The 13817-nt window shown below is 45.7% G+C and overlaps 1 long non-coding RNA gene and 1 pseudogene across 3 annotated transcripts in view; both read left to right on the top strand.

Moving 5' to 3' along the window:
* LOC108588170 (uncharacterized) overlaps nt 1–13817 on the top strand; it is a 45352-nt gene that overhangs the window by 19970 nt on the left and 11565 nt on the right. Inside the window, exon 1 of one of the 3 annotated variants that reach the window (XR_013526054.1) lies at nt 13171–13369. The exons of the other annotated variants lie outside the window; for them this stretch is intronic. This is a non-coding gene — a long non-coding RNA (uncharacterized LOC108588170). Of the gene's footprint in view, nt 1–13170; nt 13370–13817 lie in introns of those variants that run through there. 3 annotated transcript variants of the gene reach the window in all.
* On the top strand, nt 6833–10129 carry LOC100407603 (heparan-alpha-glucosaminide N-acetyltransferase pseudogene; annotated as a pseudogene).

Raw genomic sequence — 13817 nt, 5'->3', positions numbered from 1 at the left:
CTTGGGAAAGAGGAGGGACCCATCTTAGGCTAAGAAGGAAAGCCCTGGGGTGGTCTAGGCTCTCTCCCTTTGGGGGAAGCGATGTTCATCATGCACTTGTGCAAAGCACCAGCGCCAGAACCAGGATGCTCCTTGCTGTCATCAGAAAATGACAGAGTTTCAGCGTTCTGGCTGCCGTCCTTAATCTACACCTCCCCACACTTATCCCAGCAGAGTGTCATTGTTGTGATGTTCAGACAAGAGAATAATTCCGCCCTGGTGCCTGCAGTCCAAGCTTCTTAGCTTCTTTGTCTATCAGTCAGGTCTGTTTGTCCCTGTACCCTCTGTATCTATCAGTCAGGTCTGTTTGTCCCCATAGCCTCTGTATCTTTCTCTTTTCCTTCCTCCCTTCCTTTTTCTTCCCTCTCTTTGGTGCTTTTTCTTTTCTTTTTCCATTTCTTTCTTTTCTTACTTTTTGTGAATATTTTCAGCTCTCTACCCTTAGCCAGGTATGTTGCCCAGAAAACAGCACAGGGGTATCCAGCAGATGTCTGCTGGGCAATTGGAGAGGAACTTGGTGATTTCCTGGGGCCAAGTCTAGCTCCTAACCTGGTGGCACACAGATCTCTCTCAGGGGAGGAGCCTGAGGAGCCGCTGGCCAAGGGTGGAAGCCTGCATGAGCCTGACTGGTTAATGAGAATTCCACTTTGTTTCTGTGGGTGATGCACTCTACTCAGGATCAGTGGGACCCAGGGATCCTCCCTGTGGGAGGAGATCAAGTCAAACAGCACCCAGTTAGCCAGGGAAAAGGAACTGGGATATTCTTAGCATATTACATATCCAAAAGAATTTAGGTATTTCTAAAGGGACATTTTCTTCCAACCAGGATGTATATCATTTTAAGGCTCATCTGGTTTAGAAAACCGGAAACAAACATTAGGAAGTCTCCTTCTCCCTACTCATCAAATTTTGCTTCTCTTTCGAGGAGATTCAGGCAGCTGTTGAGCTCCCTGGTTCTTCCCCACAGATATGGTGGGTGCTGAGCGAGTCCATGGCAGTCTCAATTCCCCCACCTCATTCCCACCTTGATCTTGTGACCCCATGTAGTCCATGCGTGCTAAATGCTACAATATACAACGTCCCAGGTTCAGTGACCTAATACAATCAAATGTTATTTCTCAGTCGAGTGCAGGTTGGTGGCAATGGGAATGGAGACTTGGGGATACTTGGGTGGGGGAAGGGAATTACCCCATGCAATCTGCTACCATCTATGACTTCTCCTCTTCTAGAGCAATGGAATGCTTCACTGAGTCTTACCCAAGTGTATCTAGAAATTCTAGGTAGCAATGAGCACCAGAATTCTAATCTCATTTCCTGGGAAAAGCTCACTGCACTACACACACATGAACTCCTGGGGTGATGCCACCTCGATCACAACCAGGGATTTGTGACATGGACTGTCAGATTCTACTAGCAAATTCATATTTTGATCTGGCCAAAAAGCTTTTACTAAACAAACTTGACTTTTCCATGGAAAAGATTATTGTACTTTCTCTCTTAAAAACAGGTTTTTTTAAACTTCCTTTTAACAGAAAGACTAAAAGCCCTACTGTATCCAAAAATGGCTCAGCAGAGGGGGCTTGCCATTTAAAGGATGTCTTCAGAGGCTCATTACTCTAAATTGCTTCAAGTGCCACCAAGATTAGAATTCTTCAGCAGCCTGCGCTGATTCAGAAAGATGTCGCCTCTGAAGTTACAAGCTACCCCGCTGCCTCTGAATCCGTAGGGTCCCTAGGAGCTTCTAATCAGCTGATCATCAGCTGCCTGACCTACTTGAAATGTGGACCAATGAAAATTGTGTATAGTCTTGTAGAAGTCGGTGTTGGATTATAGGATTAACAGGCACTGCTGGGGGTGGAGTGGCCTTTTACTGTTAGCTGCCATGGGGCCAGTGACTCAGGCTTTTGTCGAAGAACAATGCTGCCAAGGTACCACAGGGCCTAAGAGGTGTTTTGATGCTTGAAGACCCAAATGAGACTAGTTGCAGAGAAAAAGCAAGGAAAAAAAAAGAGAAGCAGAGACCAGGAGAGGAGGTCAGAGAGCAAGGCAGGGTTGAAAGCAAGATCAGAGATGAGAAGAGAGATGGACTGCATTTCTCTGCAACATTGTTTTTGTGAGCCTGAAAACAAACTGCTTCTCTGGCCTGAGATCATATCTTCCTTGGTAAGACTGACTTTTCTCTGCAACATTGTTTCTGTGGGCCTGAAAACAAACTGCTTCTCTGGCCTGAGATCATTTCTTCCTTGGTAAGACTGAGAATGTCAAATGGTGAGGATCACAATAGTATCATGGTTCAGCATGATGGCTCTAAATTGTCCTTCAGCCCTGAATTATCCTGCTTTGATCTCCCTCCTAAAGGAATCCCTGTGGTTTCTGATGACGGGTGATTACTGCTTGCTATACTTCCTTTTATTTTTTTGGAGACAGGAGTTTCAGTCCTGTTGGCCAGGCTGGAGTGCAGTGGTGTGATCTCAGCTCACTGCAACCTCTGCCTCCTGGGTCCAAGCTATTCTCCTGCGTCAACATCCCGAGTAGCTAGGATTACAGGCATCCACCAAGACACCCGGCTAATTTTTTGTATTTTCGGTAGGGATGGGGTTTCACCATGTTGGCCAGGCTGGTCTCGAACTCCTGACCTCAGGTGATCCACCTGCCTCAGCCTCCCAAAGTGCTGAGATTACAGGCATGAGCCACAGCACCCAGCCTGCTCTCTACACTTACTAAAATGTAAGCAGCAGCTAATATATTCCTTCCTTCCTTCCTCGTTCTCTTTATTTCTCTTTCTTTTCCTTCTTTCTTTCTCTCCTTCCTTCCTCCTTTCTTTTCCTCATTCTTTCTTTCTTCCTTTTTTTTTTTTGGAAACAAGGTCTCACTCTGTCGCCCAGGCTGGAGTGCAGTGGCATGATCTCAGCTCACTGCAGCGTCTGCCTCCCAGGCTCAGGTGATCCTCCCCACTCAGCCAGCCTGCCAGCTTGCCTGCCTGCCTGCCTGCCTTCCCTTCCTTCCTTCCTTCCTTCCTTCCTTCCTTCCTTCCTTCCTTCCTTCCTTCCTTCCTTCCTTCCTTCCTCCTTCCTTCCTGCACTCCCCTTTTTCTCTGTCCCTTCTCTCTCACCTCCCTCTCTCTCTTCCTCTGTCCCTGTCTTCCTTCTTTCCAGTCATTCATTCCCTTGGTAGACACAATGGTGTGAAGCCCAAATTCCCCTTCAGGAATGAAGGTCTTATTCTCCCAGTGGCTGAAAGACCACCCTCAGTTATCAGCCCTCTTTGGGGGTTGCCATGTCTGAAGATAGTCCCCTTGCCCAAGGGCCACACCTCCTTCCCAATGATAGCCCCTATTCAGGGAGTGATGCATATGTGGGTATAAGAGCCTGGCCAGCACCTCCTCCCCATGCAGATTCCTCGGAATCTGTAGGGTCCCTAGGAGCCTCTAATCAGCTGAACATCAGTTGCCTGACCTAGTTTAGTGGACCAATGAAAATTGTGTATAATCTCGTAGAAGGCAGTGTTGGATTAGAAGGCCATGCTGCTCGGAGTTCCCTGTGACCAGCTGAAGTCTTGGCATGGCAGCCCACCTCCTCCCTCTTTGCAATTTGGCTTCCAGCCCCTCTAGAAGCTCCACTGGGGTCAATCCTATGCCCCTAAGAAGCATCCTGCATGCTGACCAGCCCCTCAGTGTCAGCCTCCCAGAGCCCCCAACTGTGGCAGGTACCAAACTGATACTGGTTGCTATTTGCAATGAAAGACACCTGTGCTGTTGCTGCCAACCTGCTTACATCTGACATGACAGTTCAGTGAATACCTTCACTTCACACACACACACACACACACACACCAGTTCTCTAGAATTGTGTGTGAGTGACACTGCTTGGTAGATACCAAGGCAAGATAGACTGAGCAATACCTCTGAAAACAAAAATCAATTGTACAAAGCCCCTCTTATGAGAGAAAATGTTTTGTGTATATACAAATATGCACACACACACACATATATATAAAGCCTATTTTCAGGAGCCCCTTGAAAATCCGGAACTCCTCTAGCCATCCAAGGCTTCGGTTTTCTCTTGAAAATCTTCCTTTGACCTTTGATATGCTTGGTTTCTGTGGTGCCATTTGAGAGCTTGCATCATCTCAGCATTTCTCAGACTTGGCCCAGCGCACACCTTTCCAGCTACCTATCCTTCAGCTGTCCATCTGGAAGCGGAAGCATTCCTTCATGCCATCCTATTGCCTTTCTGCAGAGCATAGACCATTCTACCAGAGCCGCACAGAGAGGCTGCTGCTGCCTACACAGAGGAAAACCAATTGTGTCTTCTTGTTCAATGAAAAACATTCATGTCTTTTTTTTTTCTTGACAGGAAAGCATCCCCAGGCATGCTTTAAGACATGACACCCTTGGCATCAAATCTAGCAGATATTTATCCTGTCTTTGTCTCAAGAAAGTGATTCCTAAATGAGCTATTGTTCTCTGTGAACCAAGTACTAATTAACATGGCCTTAGTGTGGACCTTCCTTTTCCAAAAAATCTTATTTTCCTGGTAGAGGAGCAGGCGTGCTAGAGTCAAGGGAAAACGATGACTAGCAGGTTAATTGTGAAGCCCAAATCTGTGGCATCAGAGCAACGGGAAACAGTCCTGCTGTTTGAAGTCTGCAAAGCAATTTCACACTGCAGGAAGGGGCACCTGATGCCTGTGGGAGCCTGGACTGGCATGGACCTTGTACATGGGTCAGCCAAAGAAGGATGACATATAACATAACTCATTCTGCCAGAGAGAAACAGAGGCTTTATCCTTGGGGCTGACCCCTTAAATTAAGATTATGCCACCCAGGATCAGAGAGGCTGAATGCCCCACTCAAGGTCACACAGAGCTTTTTGGCTTATGGTGTGGTGGATTAAATGTTTAAAGTTCATTTTTATTTTTTTTTTAATTGTGGTGAAATATACATAACAGAATACACTATCTCCACCATTTTTAAATATCTAGTTTAGTGACATTAGGATCATTTCACATTGTACAACCATGGCCACCATCCATCTCCAGAACGTTTTGACTTTCCAAACTGAAACTCAGTCTCCATCAACTCTGGCCCCTTTATTCTTGGGGCCAATCCCTTAAATTAAGATGATGTTACCAGGATCAGAGTGGCTGAGTGCCCCAGTGGACATCACACAGAGCTTTTGTACCCAGACTTTCGTTTTTATTGCCCCCCACCCCCCAACACACACACACATGCGCACGCGCGCACACACACACACACACACACACACACAAACTATTTTGAACCAATTAACTTCTGATTCTCTCCTTCCCTGCAGTCAGTGGCAACCTCCATTCTACTTTCCGTCTCTATGAATTTGACTATTTCTGATACCTCATAGAAGTGGAATCATACAGTATTTACCTTTGTGTGGGTACACTTTACTTAGTATGAAGACCTCAGGTTCATCCACATTATAGCATGTGTCAAAATGGCCTTCACCTTTTAAGGCTAAATATTTTTCACATGTATATACTATATGTGTGATATATACATAATTACATGTACACCAATAGATGAAGAAGTTCTGTTTACCTATATGAATAAATAAACAAAATGTGGTATATATATATACACTCACATATGTATATTCGTATACATTCATTCATCAAGGTACTCTTCAGTTGCTTCTGCCTTCTGCCTATTGCAAATAATATTGCTACGGTAACCCAACTGGGACTAAGGGCCAACATGGGTGTACAAATATCTCTGTAAATGTAAAGATAATTGTTGTTATTGTTGTTTTGTTTTGTTCGGGACAGAGTCTTGTCGTGTTGCCCAGGCTAGAATGCAGTGGCAATCAGCTCACTGCAACCTCCGCCTCCCAGATTCAAGTGATTCTCTTGCCTCAACCTGTGGAGTAGCTGAGATTACAGGTGTGCACCACCATGCCTGGCTAATTTTTGTATTTTTACTAGAGATGGCGTTTCACCATGTCAGCCAGGCTGGTCTCAAACTCCCGACCTCAAGTGATCAGCCCACCTCTGCCTCCCAAAGTGCCCAGATTACAGGCATGAGCCACCCCACCCAGCCTTAAAGATAATTTTTATTTTTATTTATTTATTTTTTTGAGACGGGAGTTTCACTCTTGTTACCCAGGCTGGAGTGCAATGGCACGATCTCAGCTCACCGCAACCTCTGCCTCCTGGGTTCAGGCAATTCTCCTGCCTCAGCCTCCTGAGTAGCTGGGATTACAGGCACGCGCCACCATGCCCAGCTAATTTTTTGTATTTTTAGTAGAGACGGGGTTTCACCATGTTGACCAGGATGGTCTCAATCTCTTGACCTTGTGATACACCTGCCTCAGCCTCCCAAAGTGCTGGGATTACAGGAGTGAGCCACAGCGCCCGGCCCCCAAAGATAATTTTTAAGTTTAAATTGATTTTTAGAAAATATACAATTGCATTTTCTGCTGGTGGAGCCTAACTGATATTTGAGCCGGGCTGTCACCATTTTATGGTCTGTTCTATTCTATTTAGCCTGCTTGGGTGGCTTTACAAACACAGGCTCTGGTTCTTCCTTTAGTCTAACCAAAGACATAAAGACAAAGTGGGCAGAGCTGGCGGAAAAGTGGCTCAGCCCTTGCAGAATGTCTGTCCCTAGGACACGGTGTGATTTGGTTCCCTGATGTCCCAGTGCCTAAGATAGTTCCTGGCACCGAGGAGACTCTCAATACATTTTTTGGGGAGAGGATAAATGAAAAAAAAAAGGAAACTTTTTAAAATCAATGGATTGTATTGATCTATTTATTTTTAAACAAATTTATCTTTAACCAAACTTAAATGTGTATCTAGTTGTAGAGCTTATTTTCTGTAATAACCATCGCGGATGGGAGCCATGAGTTTGTGAATGAATGGACAATGGCACGCCTGGAAAAGAGTGAAGTCTCCTTTGTGCCTTTAGCACTATAAGGAACCTTTTAAAAAAAAATCTTTGAGGTGCTGCCACCAGACTTAGACAAAAAAAGACACGTGTTGCTGAAGATGGATCAGGCTTTGCTACTCATTCATAATGAACTCCTTGGGACCAACTTGACTGTCTACTGGAAATCGGAATCCTGTTATCACTGCTTGTTTCAGGTTCTGGTAAATGTTCCTCAGAGCCCAAAAGTGGGGAAGCCTAGCACTGTAGCTGTCCCTGTCAGCACCCAGCACAGATCTATCCTACAGCTGAACAACACCTTGGAAGAGAAAGAAGTTTGTAGGCTGGAATACGAATGTGGAGAATTTGGAAACTATTCTTTCTCGGTAAAGTACATTCATAATGGAGTTAGTGAAATTGCCTGTGACCGGGCTGTGAATGGGGATCCACCCGACAGTAACCTTCCCGTGAGCACTGCATTCCTTATTGGTCTCGCTCTCATCATTGTGGTATCTTTTCTGAGGCTCTTGTGGAGTTTGGATGACTTTAATAATCGAATTTCTAGGCCATAAGTTCTTGAGAAACTGATCGCCTCATCAATTCTGAGCTGGGATCTCCCAGCAGGACAGACCCTCTCGATAGTGACATCCAGCCAGCAATGTGGCATCCATTTGCCCTGTGGCTCCCTCTCCATGGCACAGACACCTTCAGGGGGATTGCTGTCATACTCATGGTCTTTGTCAATTATGGAGAAGGAAAATATTGGTACTTCAAACACACCAGTTGGAATGGGTTGACGGTGGCTGACCTCGAGTTCCCATGGTTTGTATTTATTATGGGATCTTCCATTTTTCTATCAATCACTTCTATGCTGCAATGGGGATATTCAAACTTCAGAGTGCTGGGGAAGATTGCATGGAGGAGTTTCCTGTTAATCTGCATAGGAATTATCATTGTGGATCCCAATTATTGCCTTGGTCCATTGTCTTGGGACAAGGTGCGCATTCCTGGTGTGCTGCAGCGCTGGGGGTGACTTGCTTTGTGGTTGCTGTGTTGGAGCTCCTCTTTGTTAATCCTGTGCCTGAACATTGTGCCTCGGAGAGGAGCTGCCTTTTTCTTCGAGACATAATGTCCAGCTGGTCGTAGAGGCTTCACATCCTGGCGCTGGAAGGCCTGGGGCTGGGCCTGACACTCCTCCTGCCAGTCCCTGGGTGCCCTACTGGTTATCTTGGTCCTGGGGGCATTGGAGATTTTGGCAAGTATCCAAATTGTACTGGAGGAGCTGCGGGCTACATGGACCGCCTGCAGCTGGGAGACGATCGCCTTTACCAGCGCCCATCTTCTGCTGTGCTTTTCCACACTGAGGTGGCCTATGATCCCGAGGACATCCTGGGCACCATCCACTCCATCGTGATGGCCTTTTTAGTAGTTCAGGCAGGAAAAATACTATTGTACTACAAGGCTCAGACTGCAGACATCCTGGTTCGATTCACTGCTTTGTGTTGTATTCTTGGGCTCATTTCTGTTGCTCTGACAAAAGTTTCTGAAAATGAAGGTTTTATTCCAGTAAACAAAAATCTCCGATCCCTTTCATATGTCACCACGCTCAGTTCTTTTGCCTTCTTCGTTCTGCTGGTCCTGTACCTGGTTGTGGATGTGAAGGGGCTGTGGACAGGAACCTGTTCTTTTATACAGGAATTAATTCTATTCTGGTGTATGTTGCCCATGAGGTATTTGAGACCTACTTCCCCTTTCAGTGGAAGCTGGAGGACAACCAGTCCCACAGGGAGCACGTGACTCAGAACATTGTTGCCACTGCCCTCTGGGTGCTCACTGCCTACATCCTCTAGAGAAAGAAGATTTTTTGGAATATCTGATGGCTCCTGCTGACATGTACCGCTGGGAGACTCTAGTGGGCCTGCAGGGAGGACTGAAGCAGCCTTCATTAAAGGGAAGCACTCATTAGGGAAAAGAAAAATCTTTGATACCTTGCAGCTGCATTAGAATTGCTAAAACAAAAATTATTAACTCTCGTCTCTTAACTGCAACTAAAGTTGGCAACTCCCCAAAAAAATGTTAAAGAAGATGCTTGTGTGTCAGGTGACTATGAGCACGATTCTACTGCTTACCACGAAACCACGAATCACGTCGCATACAGTAGCAAGTGGTTTCTTAGCCAGGAGCCTTGGGGTTGCGCATGCAGCAGCTGGTGGTTCCTTAACTGGGAAGCCTCAAGGTTGGCTGGGGTTTGGCTGATCTGGGCTGGGTTCAGCTGAGCCATCTGCTTCTGAGCATCAGCGGAGGGTGGTTTCTTGAGGAAGTCTGGGCTCAGGGTCACTCTGTGACCCTGGTGAAGGAGCCAGCGCGTCTGGGGCAAGTTCTCGGCATGGCCAGGCACAGGCAAAAAGTGGAGAGCGCTAGCAGAAGCAGCAAGGCCTGTAAAGGCACGCCTTCGCTTCCACTTTAATTTATTGGCCAACACTAGTCCCACGGCCAAAGTTGAAGGAAGGGGGAAACTGGGAAATATGTTCTACCTTTTGTGGGAAAAACTGTAAAGTCATGGAGAAAAGATCTAAATACAGAGAGGTCTGGAGAATTGGACCAATAATGGTACCTTCCACAACTGGCTAATGAAAAATATGGTGGCTTGCTGGGGAGGTCACACTGCAGCATGAGATCCACTCAGCTTAGCATCCCCACCATCACCACCATGAAGCCCAGGGAGGGAAGACTCTGAGGGGATCCTCTGGCAGAATCTGGTTGTCATGGACTGAATGTTTTGTCCCCCCACAATTCGTATGTTGAAATCCTAAAGCCCAACATGATGGTATGAAGCAGTGGGGTTTTGGGAAGTGGTTAGGTCAGGAGAGTGGAGCCCTCATGAATGGGATTCATGCCTTCATAAGAAGAGACCAGACGGGGTCCAAAGTGGCTCCCGCCGGAGCTCATGGCGCTCGCAAAGGCGAGGTCATCAGTTCAAGGCTAACCTGAGCAACCTGATTAGCTCAAACTGATTGGCAAAAAAAAAAAAGAAGAGACCAGAGAGCTCCCTAGCCCCTTCCGCCAAGTGAGGACACAGCCTGGAGGCGCCACCTATGAACCAGGAAGTGAATCCTCGTCAGACACTGAACCAGCCCGCATCTCCATCTTGGACTTCCCCCCTCCAGAACTGTGATAATAAATGCTTGTTGTTTAAGCCACAGATATAACCAGCCTACGGTGTATTTGTTATCATAGCCTGAACTAAGATACTAGTAGTAGAATATAAAGGTAAGAATTACAGTAGTACTTACCGTGCTCCTTAAGAGTGTGCCTTTGCATGATGATTGCCATGCCAGGCCTCATGCAGCAGCTGACAGGTTGAAAGTCCTAATGTCACCTGTGCAAGGAGCAACTGTCACCTTGCCTGAGCCTTGACATAGAATCCAATCTTTAGAACCCTCACTAGGCAACACAGATGATTTTCTGACTATTAATGGCAGTAAATCTTGCTTTTCCCTGTAAAAATGAGAAACGTCTAGCTTCACCCTTAGCATGGGATCCCCCTTGCCAGGATAATCACTGTCAGAAGCTATTTTGATTTCACTGCTCACCCAGCAGCTGGAAGTGAGCACTTGTGATTAGCTCAAAAGCTAACAGTAAGACATCTCCAGCTGCTGGCCTTGGAAACCAGGTATAGGGTCAGGTAATTACAGTAACATTTCCTTAAGCTCATGTTGCTGTGGCAGGGCAGGTTTCATCAAAACTGAACTTGTTGGAAGAGTCTCTGAGGCTGCTTTCTGGGTAGATCATCTAAGTGGCCTATAGCAAGGGTCCTCAACTCCCAGGCCACGGACTGATAGGGGACCTAAGCTCCGCCTCCTGTCAGGTCAGCAGCAACATTAGATTCTCACAGATGCAGAAACCCTATTATGAACTGCGCATGCGTGGGATCTAGGTTGTACGCTCCATCCTTTTCCCCTGTCTGTGGAAAATTTGTCTTCCATGAAACCGGTCCCTGGTACTAAAAAAGGTTAGAGACCACTGGTTATAACAGGCAGGCCAGAAGTGGACGCTGGGCTTTCCAGGTCTACTCATCGTCGGGTTCCTGTAACAGTGGTAAGTGTTAGGGACAGGGAAGAGGGGGAAAACAGGAAACCCCTAGCATCACTGGTCCATTTCTGAGTGACTCAGACTTGGGTACATTTCCCTGAAGATCCTCCTCCATAAAGGTCTCGATGACTTTAATCAATCAAAAGGTGACTTGGGAAGCTGGGCCTGGAAGGCAGAGTTTATGTAAAAAAAAAAACAAAAAAAAAAAAACGTGATGGAGGTTAGTAGTGATATTGTGAAAACAGAAATAATGACACAGACCCATTGGTCTAGAAACGGCCAGAAAGAGAAAACTTATTAGTGTTAACTTTGCTGATTCACTCTGGTGGACTATAGACTTCTCCATTCCACAAAATGCATTGTTGACGAATGACCAATGTTGACTAATCTCTATCACAAGCAACCTTAAAATACAGAAGCACAGGAATGTAGACTCAGCCTTTCTGTGTTTGTGCAGTCACGGGCTACATAACAACATTTCAGTTAACAACAGACCCCATAAGCAACGGTGGTGTCCTAAGATTATAATTTCTATCACCTGGTGGTGTCTAGCCACGGGAACATGGTCGCACAAGACACTGCTCTTGTAATTGTGGTGATGCTGCTGTAAACACAACTACTGCCCTGACAGTTGTACAAAAGTCTAGCACGGGCCGGGCGCAGTTGCTCAAGCCTGTAATCCCAGCACTTTGGGAGGCCGAGATGGGTGGATCACGAGGTCAACAGATCGAGACCATCCTGATCAACATGGTGAAACCCCGTCTCTACTAAAAATACAAAAAATCAGCTGGGCACAGTGGCACGTGCCTGTAATCCCAGCTACTCAGGAGGCTGAGGCAGGAGAATTGCCTGAACCCAGGAGGCGGAGTTGCGGTGAGCCAAGATCGCGCCATTGCACTCCAGCCTGGGTAACAAGAGCAAAACTCCCTCTCAAAAAAAAAAAGTCTAGCACATACAATTATGTATGGTACATAATACTTAATAATGATACTAAATAACCATGTTACTGGTTTATGTATTTACTATACTATACTTTCATCATCATTTGAGGATGTACTCTGTCTACTTAATCCAAGACAGTTACTTTTAAAATGGCCTCAGGCAGGTTCTTCAGGAGGATTCCAAGACAAGACATTGCTATAATAGGAGATGACAGCTCCATGCGTGTTATTGCCCCTGAAGACCTTCCAGTGGGACAAAATGTGGAGGTGGAAGACAGGGGTATTGATGGCCCTGACCCTGTGTAGGCCTACGCTAATGTGTGTGTTTGTGTCTTTCTTTTTGACAAAAAAGTTTAAAACATTAAAAAAAAATTAGAAATAGGAAAAAGCCGGTGGCTCACACCTGTAATCCCAGCACTTTGGGAGGCCGAGGCGGGTGGATCACGAGGTCAAGAGATCGAGACCATCCTGGTCAGCATGGTGAAACCCCGTCTCTACTAAAAATACAAAAAATTAGCTGGGCACGGTGGCGCGTGCCTGTAATCCCAGCTACTCAGGAGGCTGAGGCAGGAGAATTGCCTGAACCCAGGAGGCTGAGGTTGCGGTGAGCCGAGATCGCGCCATTGCACTCCAACCTGGGTAACAAGAGTGAAACTCTGTCTCAGAAAAAAAAAAAAAAAAAAGAAATAGGAAAAAGCTGATAGACTAAGACATAGAGAATATATTTGTGTAGCTGTATGGTGTGTGTGTGTTAAGTGTTATTATAAAGAAGTCAAGATGTTAAATTAAAAAGTTTATAAAGTAAAAATTTATAGTAAGCTAAGGTTAATTTACTATTGAAGAAAAAAGTATTTTAAAATAAATGTTTAATAAATGTTGTAGGCCAAGTAGACAGTATTATAAAGTCTACAGCAGTGTACAGTAATGTTCTAGGCCTTCACATTCACTCACCACTCACTAACTGACTCACCCAGAGCAACTTCCAGTCCTGCTAGCTCCATTCATAGTAAGTGCCCCCTACAGGTGTGCAGTAGGTCATACATCTGCATTTGTGTGAGTGCACCCTCAATGTTTACACAATGATGAAATCACCTAATGACACATTTTTCAGAATGCATCCTTGTTGCTAAGCAACACATGACACTATTTAAATGTTCCTGAAGATGCTGGTCCTCTTCACTTTAATTGCAATTGTCTTCTTTCCTCTCATTCGACTCTAGGTTTTCTAAACAAGAAAACCTAGAGTTTTTTCTAGACAGTCTAGCTTCCCTAGCAAGCTAGACCATAAGCTCCTTGAGGCAGTTATCTTCTTTGCTATATTGTCTCACTGGGACAACTGAGGCTCCTGACATGAGTCTGGCACACAGGAAGTGTTCAGTCAACATCTTGAAGTGAATGAGGTATGGGAACACACCCAGGATCACCACCATTGATCACCACTAAGAGAGAGAGACTTAAAAAGGGATTGGTCCCCACTGAGAGAGAGACTTAAATATCCCATCAGCATCTTTCAAATTTAGGGTGGGAAGTGGTGGCAACAAAAGTTCCCGTTGATGCAGATGTTCTTTGTTTAGTGAGGAGGCCCTTGCATGACTCATGCTATGTACTGAATTGAGTACCTCCTGCTCCCAAATCCATACAATGAATCCCTAACCCCTAATGTGACTGTGTTTGGCAATAGGGCCTGCAGGAGATAATTATGGTTAAATAAACTCATAAGGACGAGGCTCTAGTAAGACAGGATTTGTGTCCTTATAAGAGGAGACACCAGGTGAGGAACAGCAAAAAGGTGGCTGTCTGCAGGCTGGGAAGAGAGCTCCCCATCAGAAACCAAATCAGTTGGCACCT

Source organism: Callithrix jacchus, chromosome 14 (genome assembly GCF_049354715.1).
Source record: "Callithrix jacchus isolate 240 chromosome 14, calJac240_pri, whole genome shotgun sequence".
Classification (NCBI taxonomy): domain Eukaryota; kingdom Metazoa; phylum Chordata; class Mammalia; order Primates; family Cebidae; genus Callithrix; species Callithrix jacchus.
The sequence above is the reverse complement of the archived record's forward strand: the minus strand, read 5'-3'. Positions and strand labels throughout refer to the sequence as shown.